Source organism: Lissotriton helveticus, chromosome 6, assembly GCF_964261635.1.
Source record: "Lissotriton helveticus chromosome 6, aLisHel1.1, whole genome shotgun sequence".
Classification (NCBI taxonomy): Eukaryota; Metazoa; Chordata; class Amphibia; order Caudata; family Salamandridae; genus Lissotriton; species Lissotriton helveticus.
The window spans coordinates 351797411-351811472 of NC_136067.1; the positions used below are offsets into that span (position 1 = coordinate 351797411).

At 44.4% G+C, this 14062-nt stretch overlaps 1 long non-coding RNA gene across 1 annotated transcript in view; it reads right to left on the reverse strand.

Annotated features, from left to right (window-relative positions):
- Positions 1 to 2774: 2774 nt before the first annotated feature.
- The window catches only part of LOC144761359 (uncharacterized), a 153359-nt gene continuing 142071 nt past the window's right edge, over positions 2775 to 14062 (reverse strand). Inside the window, exon 4 of the long non-coding RNA XR_013595683.1 lies at positions 2775 to 4433. This is a non-coding gene — a long non-coding RNA (uncharacterized LOC144761359). The remainder of the gene's footprint in view (positions 4434 to 14062) is intronic.

A 14062-nucleotide genomic window follows, 5' to 3' on the forward strand; every position in this document is an offset into this window, starting at 1 on the left:
TTACACATAGCCAATCCAAGCCTATGCAGAACACTTTCTGATCAAAGTCAACACCCATAAGGCTCTATGGTTTTCACCCCCCCCATTGTGTGTGTCAGCCGAAGCTGGTATAGCTTTCACACACACAAATACAACCTTGAGCTGCTGTGTATGACTGGTCTGTCATGTTTTTTGCATTAGCACCTGAGTATTTAACATGTTTTTAAGGGGCCATTTACTAGATGATGAGACTTTTTTTGTTTTTCAACAGTCCCCAGAGCATCAGCATCTCCAATCTGCCCTTTCCTCAAAGTTGCAACTTACTCTTTCTGCCACAGTGTGGGAATGCATATCCTTCAAAATGATCTTTGGGTTTGTTTTTTTAAAGAATTCCTGCAGCATGTACTCCACCTGTGGGTATTGAGGCACTTTGCATGAGCACCAGTTACATTGTTCAGGTACATATTGATGAGGGTATTAACCCCCAAACCCCAGGTCTGCCACAATATTCCTGGTGGTGTTAACCCCCAAACCCTGGTTTGCCTCTACATTGCTTGGGGTATTATCCCCCCAAACCCATGTTTGCCTCAACATTGCTGGGGATATTAACCAACAAATCCCAGGTTTGCCTCTACATTGCTGGGGCTATTAGCCCCAACCCCAAGTTTGCCTCAACATTGATGGGGGTATTAACTTCCCAACCCCAGGTTTGCCTCTACATTGCTGTGGTATTTACACCCCCAAACCCAGGTTTGCCTCTACATATGCTGGGAGTATTAGCACCCCAACCCCAGGTATGCCTCAACATTGCTGTGGGTATTAACCTCCAAACCCCAGGTTTGCCTCTGCATTGCTGGAGGTTTTAGCCCCCAACCCCAGGTTTGCCTCAACATTGCTGGGGGTATTAGCATCCCAACCCCATGTTTGCCTCAACATTGCTGGGGGTATTAGCATCCCAACCCCAGGTTTTCCTCAACATTGCTGGGGGTATTTCGGTCAGAATTGCTGGAAGTATTAGCCACCCCTGAAAATTGCCTCTACTTTGCTGGAAGTATTCCCCCCCCCAATTTTTCTGTAGTTGCATCCCGGCTTTCTCACACATACTCAAGGACTGCCTTGCAGTCCACCCGGGCCCCGCAATCGCCCTCCTGAATGAGTCATTCTCATCCGGCCATGTCCCTCTGGCTTTCAAGAAAGCCATAGTGATACCTCTCCTAAAAGAAAACGGAGCTGATCCCGCGCTCCTACCTAACTACCGTCCGATCTCCCTGCTTCCTTTTTTGGCGAAGGTTTTAGAGGGCCATGTAACTAAATGTCTATCCATTTTTTTAATGGAGTCTAAATACTTTGATCCCCACCAGGCCGGGTTTCGGCCAGATCACTCCATTGAAACCGTGATCCTTGCTATCCTGGATCCCCTCTGGGACAACGCTGATAGAAGCTCTTTTCCCGATGTACTAAAGTCCTTTTCCCGATGTACTACCTCCTCACCTTCCTCCTCCGAGCTCTGATCAGATGATAATACTGATTCCGAGTCCTCATTAAGTGAGTAGAACTCTCCTTCTACAGAAGCACAATCTCCTTTTTCCCAGCGCCTGTTTGGTCATACCTGCTTCCGGATTGTCTTTGTTTGCTAGGCTGTCCCTGCTGCCCCAGGTGCCATCCAAATGCCTTGAGGCATTCATTTCTTCCTCCACTAGCATTAAAGCCCCCAGCATGTCAGCATTCGTACCCCCCGTGCCTATGATTGAAGACCTCCCGAGTCCCCCATTGTCTCCACCTCTAATCCCGTTCAGTGGCTCACCTCTGCTGCAAGTTTCACCCTTTGCTTGAGCCTCTGTAGTGAGCTTCTGAACCTGTTTCAGTGTTCGCGCGGGCCGTTGCTTGGCAACCAGGCTCTCTGTGTAATCAGCGTCTGTAGCGTCCTCGAGGACATTTCCCGGAGCCACTGACACGTCTGTTTTGAGGGGGGGATTGGCTTGCTCGGGGATCTTCGCTGACAGAACCTCTACCAGGGTAGGTTGCCGCATTCCCAGCTCCTGGCTCTTGTGATTGCCATCTCCTTTCCCGGGGTTAGTCACAGCCGAGTTACGAGCCTCCGCTGGGGGTCCATCGCTATTTTTGGCAGCCGCAATCGGTTTCCCCCATGTCTCTCCTTTCTTTCCTTTCTCCGACAGGGGGGGGGGAAGCTTTCCTGATTGCTCCAGGAGTCTTCCCGGCAGGGGTATCCACTTTTACAGCAGCAGCCGCCCCTGTTTTGGGTGCTGGAGGGTCTGAGAGCTTTTTAACCTTCTCGCTCCCCTTCTCCAAATTCGCAGACCGGGAGGGTATCTTAGGCGCCATGCTCTGCCTGTCGAGCAAGCTTGCAGCCTTTCCCTTGACCCAAACCCAGGCCAGTCCAATCCAAAGGGCTTGCTTCTTAAAATACTTATATTCGTGCAATCCTCTAAGCCACCATCGTCCCGACTCCATCTGGGGTATTCATCTGGGTTGCACAGCGTCCTACTTGACCGTCAGATCATAATGTGCGGGAGAGGAGATGGATGCGACCTCTCAGCACAACACTGCAGCGGCCATCTTGCCCCCCGTTTCCCAGGACCACGTCCTTCCTTGTAAAAAATATAAAACTTCTCAGGGGTCCCACTGATACTTGGTCCTTTTAAACCAACAAAGAAGAAATTGGCACAGAAGCTGAAATTTAAAAGTAACATTTTTATTAACCTCAAATGAGTGAGACTACGTCACACAGAAGCCTTAGCAACTGAATGAGGCAGTCTGAGGAGTGCAGAAAACAGAGGCCTTATATATGCTTAGGGTTACATAGTCCTCATAAGACCAAGGGGCAGTCCTGGCTCATGTAAGCATGCAAAAATGACTAAGATGGGCATACAAGATCTGCTTGCTCAACAAAGTGGGAGGAGAGTTACTTCTCCATACAGCAGCAAAAATAGCTTGACAGTTATACTAGAGAAGCAGGTGCATTCTACTAGCTAGGCCCTTCTGGGCATGTGCGAAGGTGGAAGATGCTAAATATAGTTTGTTTCTAGGCAGATTACAAGAGCAGTCACCACTGAGGGAGGACAGAGCACATGGCGAGCACGTGGCAGCACATGGTAAACAAAATGGCTGCCAGAAATACAAAATGGCTTTCAGCTCATGCTAACAAATCCCTCCAATATTTAACAGATGGTACTTCTAGCATGAGCTAAAGACATTCCTGTGATCCAATAGGAACATAGAAAATATTTGCACATTGCTAGGTGGGCATTTTCCATTCTAAACATTTCATTAAGCGGGTACAAGCAGGAATTCAAAGGGAACGGAGCATTAGGTCATAATTAACATTCAGATAGCAGGAGAAAGTAATGACCACTATCACAAGCAGAATTATAATTTTTCCTAGTCCTAAGCAAAAGCAAATCCTAAAATCATCTAGTAAACATTTTCAGTGCTCCTATGCAATTCAGTGACTATTCATTTTAATTTCAGAATAGCCAACAACACATACCAAATAAAAACATTTTTCAATTGACTTTTACATTTTCCTTTTATGAGGGCTAGAACATCAATCATATCTGGGACCAGGAGGACCACACAGGGCCATAGGAATTAGGACAAAGAGCTGCAAAGGGCTGCTCCTCAAAAATGGGATGACTAAAGGGGTACATTATTGACAAGAAAAAAGGAGAAGTCCTTGGGGAAATTGAAGCTGCTGTACAACTAAGACAGAGGGGAGTCTTCTCCCTGTGTCCGTTTGAGCCTCACAGGCAGGCTCTTGTTGTTTCCACGGTGGAGCTGCACAACTCGCAACTCAAGAATCACAGCCCAGTTTCAAGGAAAAAGTCTCTTCTTTCAGGATAGGGCAGTCACCCACCAGGCAAATGCTCTCAGCGATCCTGTCCAGTGTCTCAGGCAGTGCACCAGTTTTCTTCACTTCAATCTAACAGGCACCAGAGACACAGCACCTATACCCTAATCTCAAGTCCTTCCCTAACTCCTGTATTGCTCTGGTGGTGCACTGCTCATTTGTTGGGGCCACACATTAGATCCAGTGTACCCAGGTATCAGTTGACCAACAAACAAAGGTGCAAACTTGCATTCACTTTAGGACCAGGATTCAGAGGCCTGATGCTAGGATCTCTGAAGCAACCCTCGTTTCAAAAGGGGTCACTTCAAGTAAGGCCTCCTTGCCATTCTGGTCGGTCTGTGACTCTCAGCTGGGCATGATCCACAATTTCTCCTTTCTGATTTGTGACCCCGTCTTTCGCCCAAGACAGTGGCAGGGGTACATACTTGATCACAGGGCTTCTGCCTTCACTGAGGTCCTAGTTGCCAGCAATGCCTGTGCTGGTTACCTTCACTTTGGCTTCAAGGTGGACTGGTGTTGACGCTGACTCCCCAGGCTGAATCTGTTGTCCGGGCCCCTCTGGCAATGGTTGTAAAGCAGCAAATATCTATTGGGTGACAGAACAAAAGGTCCTTAGGCAAGGCACAGAAACAGTCTATCAACAGAGAATATAGTCTCAAAATATTTCCTAGTCTTAGGATGCCCCATATATTAGCAAGACACCCAAGAACCACTTCGATCTATCTATGAGAGAGAAAAAAAAACAACAGCCTCGACCTATTGGCAAGTATAAAAGGAACTCTTTGGTGAACAAGAGTAATACATCACCCAATCCCAAGCAGCCAAGGAAGTCTGTATTAATTTACTAAACTCAGAGGAAAAGAGAAAAACAACACAGACATACTTTAAATCCTTATATTGGTGTATTCCTGTGTACTAATCTGAAAACCCTCAAAAAAGGAAATGTTCTACACTTTTGCTCATAAACTTTACATTACTTGTACAGGACTGCAGACACTTCTAAAATGATTCTTCTTCATAAAAAGCACCTACATTGCACGTTTTAGGACCATGCTCTCGTGTTATAGGAGCAGCAGAAAAATCTAAAACTGCTAATTTAATAGGGTTCTTATCTATAAAACAACATTTTCTTCAAAACATTTTTTGCTAAGGATCACATGGGCATCTTCCCTACGTTCTACTTTTCATGATCCAAACTATGCAATATCAGCTCTTATAAGGACTGTCAGTTTATTTACACAGACTAGCTAATAAAAAACTAGCAATGCCCTTGCAAAACTATGTAGCATGGAAAAACATACAATGATGGTGTTATCACCTAATAATTTTAGAACAAAAACTACCCACATCTAGCTCCCCTTAAAGGTCAAATAAGGGAACAACAATCTAGACTACTGAACCCGTCATAATTTCATCAAACAGGATGGGCAGCAACATTACATTTTATTCATTTTATTAATGCTAACAATGTTTAAAACAGTATTACTGAATAGACAATTAAATGTCTCGTTGCAATTTTACAGACAATTTAGACAGGGTAAAAAGAAATTTGAGAAAAGGAGAGAGCAGCATACATATTACCTAGTCTTAATTTTTAGAGGAGATAGCCTCCTTCCCCCATTTTGACAGTAGGAAACCTGAAACAGGTTTCACTTCCGCCAACACTATTGACCCCTATTTGTAGCAACTGGCAATAAACAAAGTTATAGGAGGTACATAGCACTTTTGAGGAGGTAAAGAATATGAATACCCACACCCCAATCCTTTTAGCAAATGTACAAATGTAACATGAGGGCACATGAAGTCAAATACATTTCATTGCCTCAGCTTTTAAGCATTAGTGCTGTATAAATATGGCAGAGCTTATCTGTTAATCAAAGTTCACATATACCATCATATCGTTTTCTATCAAATAAGTGCATGAAGTGCTTGTTTATTTTGTTAAAAAAGTAAAACTTCTCCTTTTCTTCCCTGTCCTCTTTCAAAAAAGTTTCAGAGGTCAAAATGGCAATGCAGACCTTACTCTGGGAGCATTGCCAGGCATCTAAATATAGAACTGACTTTTAACTCTTTCTAGCTGTCCTATTCTGTGTGCGAATGCAGCCCCATTCCCCTGTTTGTCAGTTTAGAGTTAAGAAAATAACTTCTGCACATTTTTTAAACATATTTTCAATTATAAGCAGTGTGCAGTAGTCTTGTCTCACAATATAGAAGTCAGCTATTTGTTTTATACCTAAATGTATGCATTTACTGAAGCCTAAGGCACTTTAAAAGCTACTCTGAATGGAAAAAAAATGCTGTTTAAATAGTCAATTTTTCCCAATTTTGACTTTGATATTTGGGGCACTTAAAAATGAATATGTTATAACATTTTTTGCATAATAGTCATCCTCAAAATATTCTCTAGAGAGCCCAGGAGTGAGAAATCAGAAATAATCATATATACCGTTATAAAAATGAGTTTTTTACGCCTGCGCAGAGTGAAATTCCATATGCAAATATCCTCATTATGCGATACAACACAACTTAAATTTCATTTTAATGCTAGAAGGTCACAGTATGAGTATTAAGCTTTATAAATATAAAAAAACGAATTTAAAAGCACCTATTGTTTAAAATAATTTTTCATAATTAATAAAAATAAAAAAACAATCATTTTTGATAATTCCACATGAAAAGCAAGCTGCCTACCTTGCCTATCATATTTAGACGCATTCATTCACAAGCCTAAGCACAGAAGCCTAACTTGAAACATGACAAATTTTTGCGCCACTTTTTTAAAAGGACAATTACTTAACATCAGAACCACCAATATGCTTATAAAAAAAAGGCTTTAAGAAAGGAAATCCTTACTTTAAATGTTTTCCTGTTAGCCAAAATAATGAACCTGATTTTAGAATTTTTTTTAAAACAGCAGTCTGAAATGTAGGATTTTAAACCGTGTTTAACTGACAAAATCCTGGCTGAGGCAACATTCCTGTCTCTCCATGGCCTACAATCAAAACAACAGGTGCTGCCAAGCGGCAGTTAAAACACAGCTGAGGAAAGCTTTTTTCAGTGTTGAAACGTAAGCACGGTGGCAGTCTATTTAAAACTGAGGCATTTCAATGCATGTTCTATAATATGTGTTTAGTTCAGCAAAATCCAATTTATTCAGATGATGTGTTTGCCTGTTAATATCTAATACAATGTATCTAAGGAAAATGCTTTATAATTGTTTATTTATTACAAAACACACAATTTCGTTTTAGAGGCCTATTTTATTCCTATTGAATGTGAATTCTAATTTTATCTTTTAAGCATTAGCAATTTGTACATGTGCATAGTTGCTTACTCTATAATTTAAATAGTATGCTTCATTTCTGGATTTTTATTTAATTTTTATTTAATATTAATTAAATGACTTTTTGCATAACATACTGATGACAGCAAGAAAACACAAACACACATTGATCTCATTCCCGACATATACAGGAGGGGGTAAAACACTCAGGACACACAATACAGTGCGCTTAAGAGCCATTATTTCACAAATAGCGCAATCGCTATTTACTCACAGAAGTTGCAATGTAGACATCCAAACACATGATTAACCCACAGATCAACACTTAGAACAGAAACAAAGGACAGCCCACAGACTGTACTTAAACCAAAACATTTGTAAATACTAGTTGTAAGTCATATTTACAAGAAGCGCTTCTCAATAGTATTCCAAAAGACTGCAAATAAACAGCTCAACAAACTGTTTTATTTCCAAGAAGCCAAAATACACTCAATTCACTAGCTTTGTCTGGCAGAACACCAAAAAATCGCTCTGCATATCTCCATTTATAAACGTGCGCAGAAAAGGATCCTTGTTTGTATTCTATCCATATTTTAATTCCCTGGGGATAAGTCACCAAGGAAGAAATATGTTTTAATACCTAAACCTATCTAGCTATTCCCCCAACTGAGCCGGCTAATTTAATTCACATCTCACTATGGTACCTCCAAAAAGCAACACATTCTTCGATGTGTGCTTGAAACAGGCATGCCAAAAATATTGCATAATATGCAGTAATATAATCAAAGTAGTGCTTAAGGTACTCTTCGTACGTTGCAGCCGTTCAAACAAGTTCAAGCAGAGAAAAATCTCCTCATTACCTGCCTACACAAATTGCAATTCGTATATCTATCCCATACAAATCCAAAGTTGGCCAACACAAATTCCAAAATTCCAAAGCCAGAGTAAGCGTTACTAAACTACCTCACCAATCAAAGGCATCAAAACCAACAGCAAGTGCCTAAGAACGACTCTTACCAAACAAATGGTTGTCCAAATTCTAACTGCCAAGTTCTGAATGACCTAACGGTCTTTTTAGAATACTCACGACAACAAATCCCTCCAATATTCAACATCCTCACCGGCAGAACCCAGAGCTTCTGCCTCCCACCTTTCCGTTCTGAAGTCACCGACATCATCTGCAACATACCCCAGGGCTCTTCGCTCAGCCTGACACTGTTCAACGTCTACATGTCCCCCCTCAACATCACCTCCTATATTGACGACACCCAGCACATCCTCTCCCTCACCAAGGACCCACACACCGCCAAAACCAACCTCCACAAGGGTATGAAGGCCGTCGCCAGATGGATGAGGAGTAGCTGACTGAAGCTGAACTCAGAAAAGATGGAGATCCTCATCCTCGGACTAACCCCATCAGCGTGGGACGACTCCTGGTGGCCAACGAAGTTGGGAGCAGCACCAACACCCACTGACCATGCACACAACCTAGGAATCATCCTTGACTCTTCCCTCTCCATGTCGAAGCAGGTCAATGCCATCTCCTCCTCCTGCAACAACACCGTCCGCATGCTCCGCAGGATCTACAAGTGGATCGCTACTGAAACAAGAAGACCAGTGACACAGGCCCTCGTCAGCAGCAGACTGGACTATGGCAACACACTCTATGCAGGAATCTCAGCCAAACACCTACGACGACTGCAACGCATTAAAAACACCTCCGCCGGGCTGATCCTCAACATCCCTCACAGCAGCCACATCACCCCCCACCTACACTGGCTCCCCGTCAACAAAAGGATGACCTTCAGACTCCTCACCCACGCACACAAAGCACTCCACAACACCGGACCAGCCTTCCTTAACAGCAGACTCAGCTTCCACACCCCCGCCCGCCAACTCCGCTCTGCCAGCCTCGCCCTCGCCGCTGTTCCTCGCTTCCAACGAGGCACCTCAGGCGGCTGATCCTTCTCCTTCTTCGCCGCCAAGACCTGGAACACCCTGCCTATCCTCCTGCGGCAGACCCAAGACCTACTCACCTTCAGAAGACTCCTCAAGACCTGGCTCTTCGAGAAGTAACAGCACCTCCCCCCTCCATCCCCCCCCCACCCCCTCAGTGCCTTGAGACCCTCGCGGCTAAGTTAGCGCGCTTTACAAGTAGATTGACAAACAGGTCCCAATTGGTTAAATGCCTAATTTACTTCCAGAATGTTGTCCCTCAGAAGACATTACCAAACCACATATCTGTCCACATTACACTATGTAAAGGCATTGATGTGTCCACCTAGCCATAGCTGTTCATAATAAAGGTACAGCACCCGAAACGTTACAGTAGACAAAATGAAAACCATAAGTATACTAGGCAAGTCTGTGGAATAAAACAATGAGAACAAACAATACCTCTCCACTTGCACAGACTGAACAGTCATCCAAATCGACAACCCATCGCTCTACACGAATATTGGCCTATGCCAAAAAAGTCCCGAACTGGAAGCAGTAACTGCCAAGATAAAGAGTGGCTAAAGTAAAATGCCTTCAACACTGCACATATGGTGCCACAGCATTGGCTAATAACATTAAAATAAAAAGTTCAAAAATAAATGAATGCCTTCTTACTGCATCACCTCTGGACACATAAATCAATATGAAGAAAAAGCTTGAAGTGTCACCAGTAGATGCATTTACAGGCAGTTTTGGAGACCAAATATGAACAAACACACTTAGAACAAACCTGACAACACCATCCACACACATTGCAGATAGATCCCCAAAAACCCAAACAATCAGTCACAGAGATCAAAGTGCAATACAATATAGTAATAATGCAAATCTACATATGCATCATTATCTTGTATTCTGGACTGCACGCACATACCACTGTTAACAACTCCAGTTTTAAATCCTAGTGGCTTAGAGTCCCCACATCATGGCTAGGATGTAGAGGGAAAACAGCAAAGGTTCTCAGCCTGTGCATGACACTCAGTCAATTACACATTCAACGCAGCAAAACCAACTAACGCAGCATATCTATCACTTGCAACTTGCACTGCAACTCTAAGTCATCGGGAATGATTTATCAGATGATTATAGAAGCAGTTCTGCATGTATCATCTGGTATACGGTCTTCATTGTAACAGAAATCAATAACAGAAATGATTGTAAAATGAATATATGAACAACTATGCTCCTTGAATTTTTGTTGCAACTTTCATTGTTTCACTTCTACATCTCCAATCTTTCTCTCTCTGTTGACACAGTTAGCAAAACAGTCTGTTGTTCAACAATCATACTTAGGGGGCATTTTGGTAGCAGTCGGACTGCATCAGATGGCTTATCTGAAGCAGTCAGGCAGCCATCTACTGCTGTGTCCGACAGATTACAGTGAGTGTGGTCCGAGGCAGCAGGCATGGGGACAGTCTCCCGCATTCTGGCGGGCTAAAGGAGCCTGTCAGACCATTGTAGGGTTAGTAAACCCTACAATAGGGGCTGTGCCTTCTCAGGCACCGCCGTAGGTAATGCAATGTCCCTTTCTGCCTGCCCGATCATGGCGGTTTGCCTGCCATGAAATGGCAGCAGAAGTAACTTTGGGGGCCCATAGCTGGGCCCCCTTCATCCCTGATCCTCCGCTATGGGGCCTAACCATCCCTGCACCGTGTGGCAGACACACACGGTGCAGGGATGTTTTTACGGTGTATAGTTTCTATTGCGGCTTGTGCTGCAGGCCACAACATAATTAAGTCCTTAGTTTTTGCAAATGTGTCCTTTCTGCAGTATGCCCACATTTTTGGGCACTTTTAGCTATGGTAGCTGTTCTATAAGAAATCATGGGGATAAAAAATTACATTTAGAACGTTTTATCTCCACTTGGGAACCAGCTACAGAGTTCATATTTAGGCTCCAAAATACTTTTCACTAGCCCAATTTACTAGTAAGACAGATTTGCAATAAATATTTTACAAAAGGTACTTGAAAAAAGTCACTTTTTATCACCCTATGTCCTCTATTTGCGTGAGCTTCCAAGTTTCACCCAGGAGCCCTTTGATGAGGTGTGAACTTGCTCCTAGCACTGAGAAAAAAGGCCTTGTGCATGTGAGGGGGCTGGAGGGGAGCGTTCTGTACTTCTGGCAGGCTGACCATCTGGCTGTACCAGATGGTCAGCCTATCAGAGACTTAATTAATCCATTATTAATTAAGTTCTAAGAGGAAGACCCTATCACGGGTAGATGTAGTCGGCACCTAAATTTGTCCCATACCTTGTCCCCCTATTAGTCAGACACCAATCCCAGTGGGAGAGGAGCTGCCCCAGATCTGATTTTAAGTGAACACAGAGGAGGGGGGTTGCTCATTTCCCTATCAACACCTCTTGAAGACAGGAGCTCTGCACATGGGAAAAAAAGATTCTGCCATGTTAGATTTAGGTAGAGAGGGGCAATGCAGGCTTGATTGCAGTAGGGTTTACAGTGACTGCTGCATACATTGGTAGGGTTATCTCAGATATCTTTTTTCCTATTGATTAGGGAGAAGCCAGTAGTCAACCCCACCCACAAGTTAATGTCAGGCATAAATGTGTCCCCCCAAGACACCCTGTTCAGAATACTGCTGGACCTGTAGAAGGCAGAAGAAGGGCTGTCACTGCTGTTAAGACATGTGAGGAGAGCTGAAAGGATGGACCTGCTCCCACTTGTACCCAATCAATCAATCAATCAGCAGATTTGTATAGCGCGCTACTCACACGCTAGGGTCTCAAGGCGCTGGGGGGAGGGGGAGTCGCTACTGCTCGAACAACCAGGTCTTGAGTTGTTTCCTGAAGGAGAGATGGTCCTGGGTCAGCCGTAGATGGGTGGGGAGGGAGTCCCATGTCTTGGCCGCCAGGTAGGAGAAGGATCTTCCTCCGGCGGTGGTTCTGCGAATTCGTGGGACGGTGGCGAGGGCGAGGCTGGCGGATCGGAGCTGGCGGGTGGGTGTGTAGAATGTGAGGCGGCTGTTGAGGTATTTGGGGCCCATGTCGTGGAGAGCCTTGTGTGCGTGGGTGAGGAGTCTGAACGTGATCCTCTTGCTGACGGGGAGCCAGTGCAGGTCTCTTAGATGGGCAGAGATATGGCCGTGAAGGGGGATGTCCAGGATGAGTCATGCAGAAGCGTTCTGTATGCGCTGGAGTCTCTGTTCTGGAGTTTGGCTGTGTTTCCAGTGAAGAGGGTGTTCCCGTAGTCCAGTCGGCTGGTGACGAGGGCCTGGGTGACCGTCTTCCTGGTTTCGGTGGGGATCCACCGGAAGATCTTTCGGAGCATGCGCAGGGTGTTGAAACAGGAAGACGAGACGGCATTGACTTGCTTGGTCATCGTGAGGGAGGAGTCCAGGATGAAGCCCAGGTTGCGTGCATGGTCCGTTGGCTTGGGGGCGGTGCCCAGGGCAGGGGGCCACCAGGAGTCGTCCCAGGCAGAGGGGGATGGTCCCAGGATGAGTACTTCCAACTTGTCTGAGTTCAGTTTCAAACGGCTGAGCTTCGTCCATTCAGCGACGTCTTTCATTCCTTCCTAGAGGCTGGTTCTGGCGGTGGCGGGGTCGTTGGAGAGGGAGAGGATCAGCTGGGTGTCCTCGGCGTAGGAGATGATGTTTAGGTTGTGTTGGCGTGCGATGGCTGCAAGGGGGCTCATGTAGACGTTGAAGAGGGTGGGGCTGAGCGAGGATCCTTGCGGAGCGCCGCAGATGACTTCGGTGGCCGCGGATCGGAACGGGGGGACAAAGACCCGGACTAAGAGTCCAGGCGTACGTGGTTGAAGTCTATTGTGTGATTAATTAAAATCTTTACAAAGTTCAGATCATAAAGGGGGAATACATATGTACATGAGCAGACAAAAATGCATTAAGATAGAATAAAAACTTCAATATATGTAGAAAAAGACTTAAAAAATGGCAGCAGTTAATCACACACATAAAGAAGTATAAATTGCTTGGTCATTAATATAATGCTGGGCTTGAATATTGCAAAGTGCTTCTAGTAGACAGAATGCTGGTGACAGTGTTCGGGTCATAAAAGAGCAAGTACATATAATCACAAGCAGCAGACCAAATACATTAAAATAGAATAAACCATCAATGTGTGCAAAGAAAACATAAAGAATATAGCAGCAGCGATTCAGATACATACAAAACTGCAAAGTGCTGAGTTATTAATGCAATGCTACCTAGAGTATTACAGAGTGTTTCTAGCAGATGGAATGCTGGTAACAGATGGTGAGGGGCAGGTAAGTTATCTAACAAAGGTTATGAACACAGTGGGGCAGACAGTAAGATAGTTTAGCAAGTTAGTGGCAGAGCCAGCCCTTCTTGTTCAATTTGGTCTCATGATTATACCATTAACAGTCAATACGAGCTATAGTGTTTGTCAGGTGAGGCAACACAGCGGTTAACTGCCCTAACAAAAGCTTAGTGAGGAGGCCATTTTGCATGTGCTACAATATTTCAGGGAGGGGCTGCACCTGGATTGTCTGCCCTGATGAAGGGTTGGTGAGTGAGCAGTGCTCATGTGGTCTAAGGACTCACCATTTTTCAGCGATGGCTAGCCAAATCGAGGGTTGTCCTTTCCCAGTGTAGTCTTTCACACCTTGTTCATCTCTTTTATGTGTGCTTGTATGAGCCTGATATATTTGCCAAGTTTGGCCAACTCAGTGGGCTCAGTGATAGTAAACACGACATTCCTTGCGCATTACAAACTGGTAGGCACAGAATCTACAGTTGGCAGACTTGGAGAGAGAGAGCGACTCTTTATTTAATTCTTTAGACTGTAGGCCCATCAGCCTTGCAACCATTACATACTTAAGGCAGCTTTTCTGAATCAGACAATGGAGATATGGCTGCGGGCTCAGGCAATGTGGCTGCATGTTGGTGTAGAATATTTGCACAGCTCGTAATAGCGGTGAATTCTTAAGTTTGCC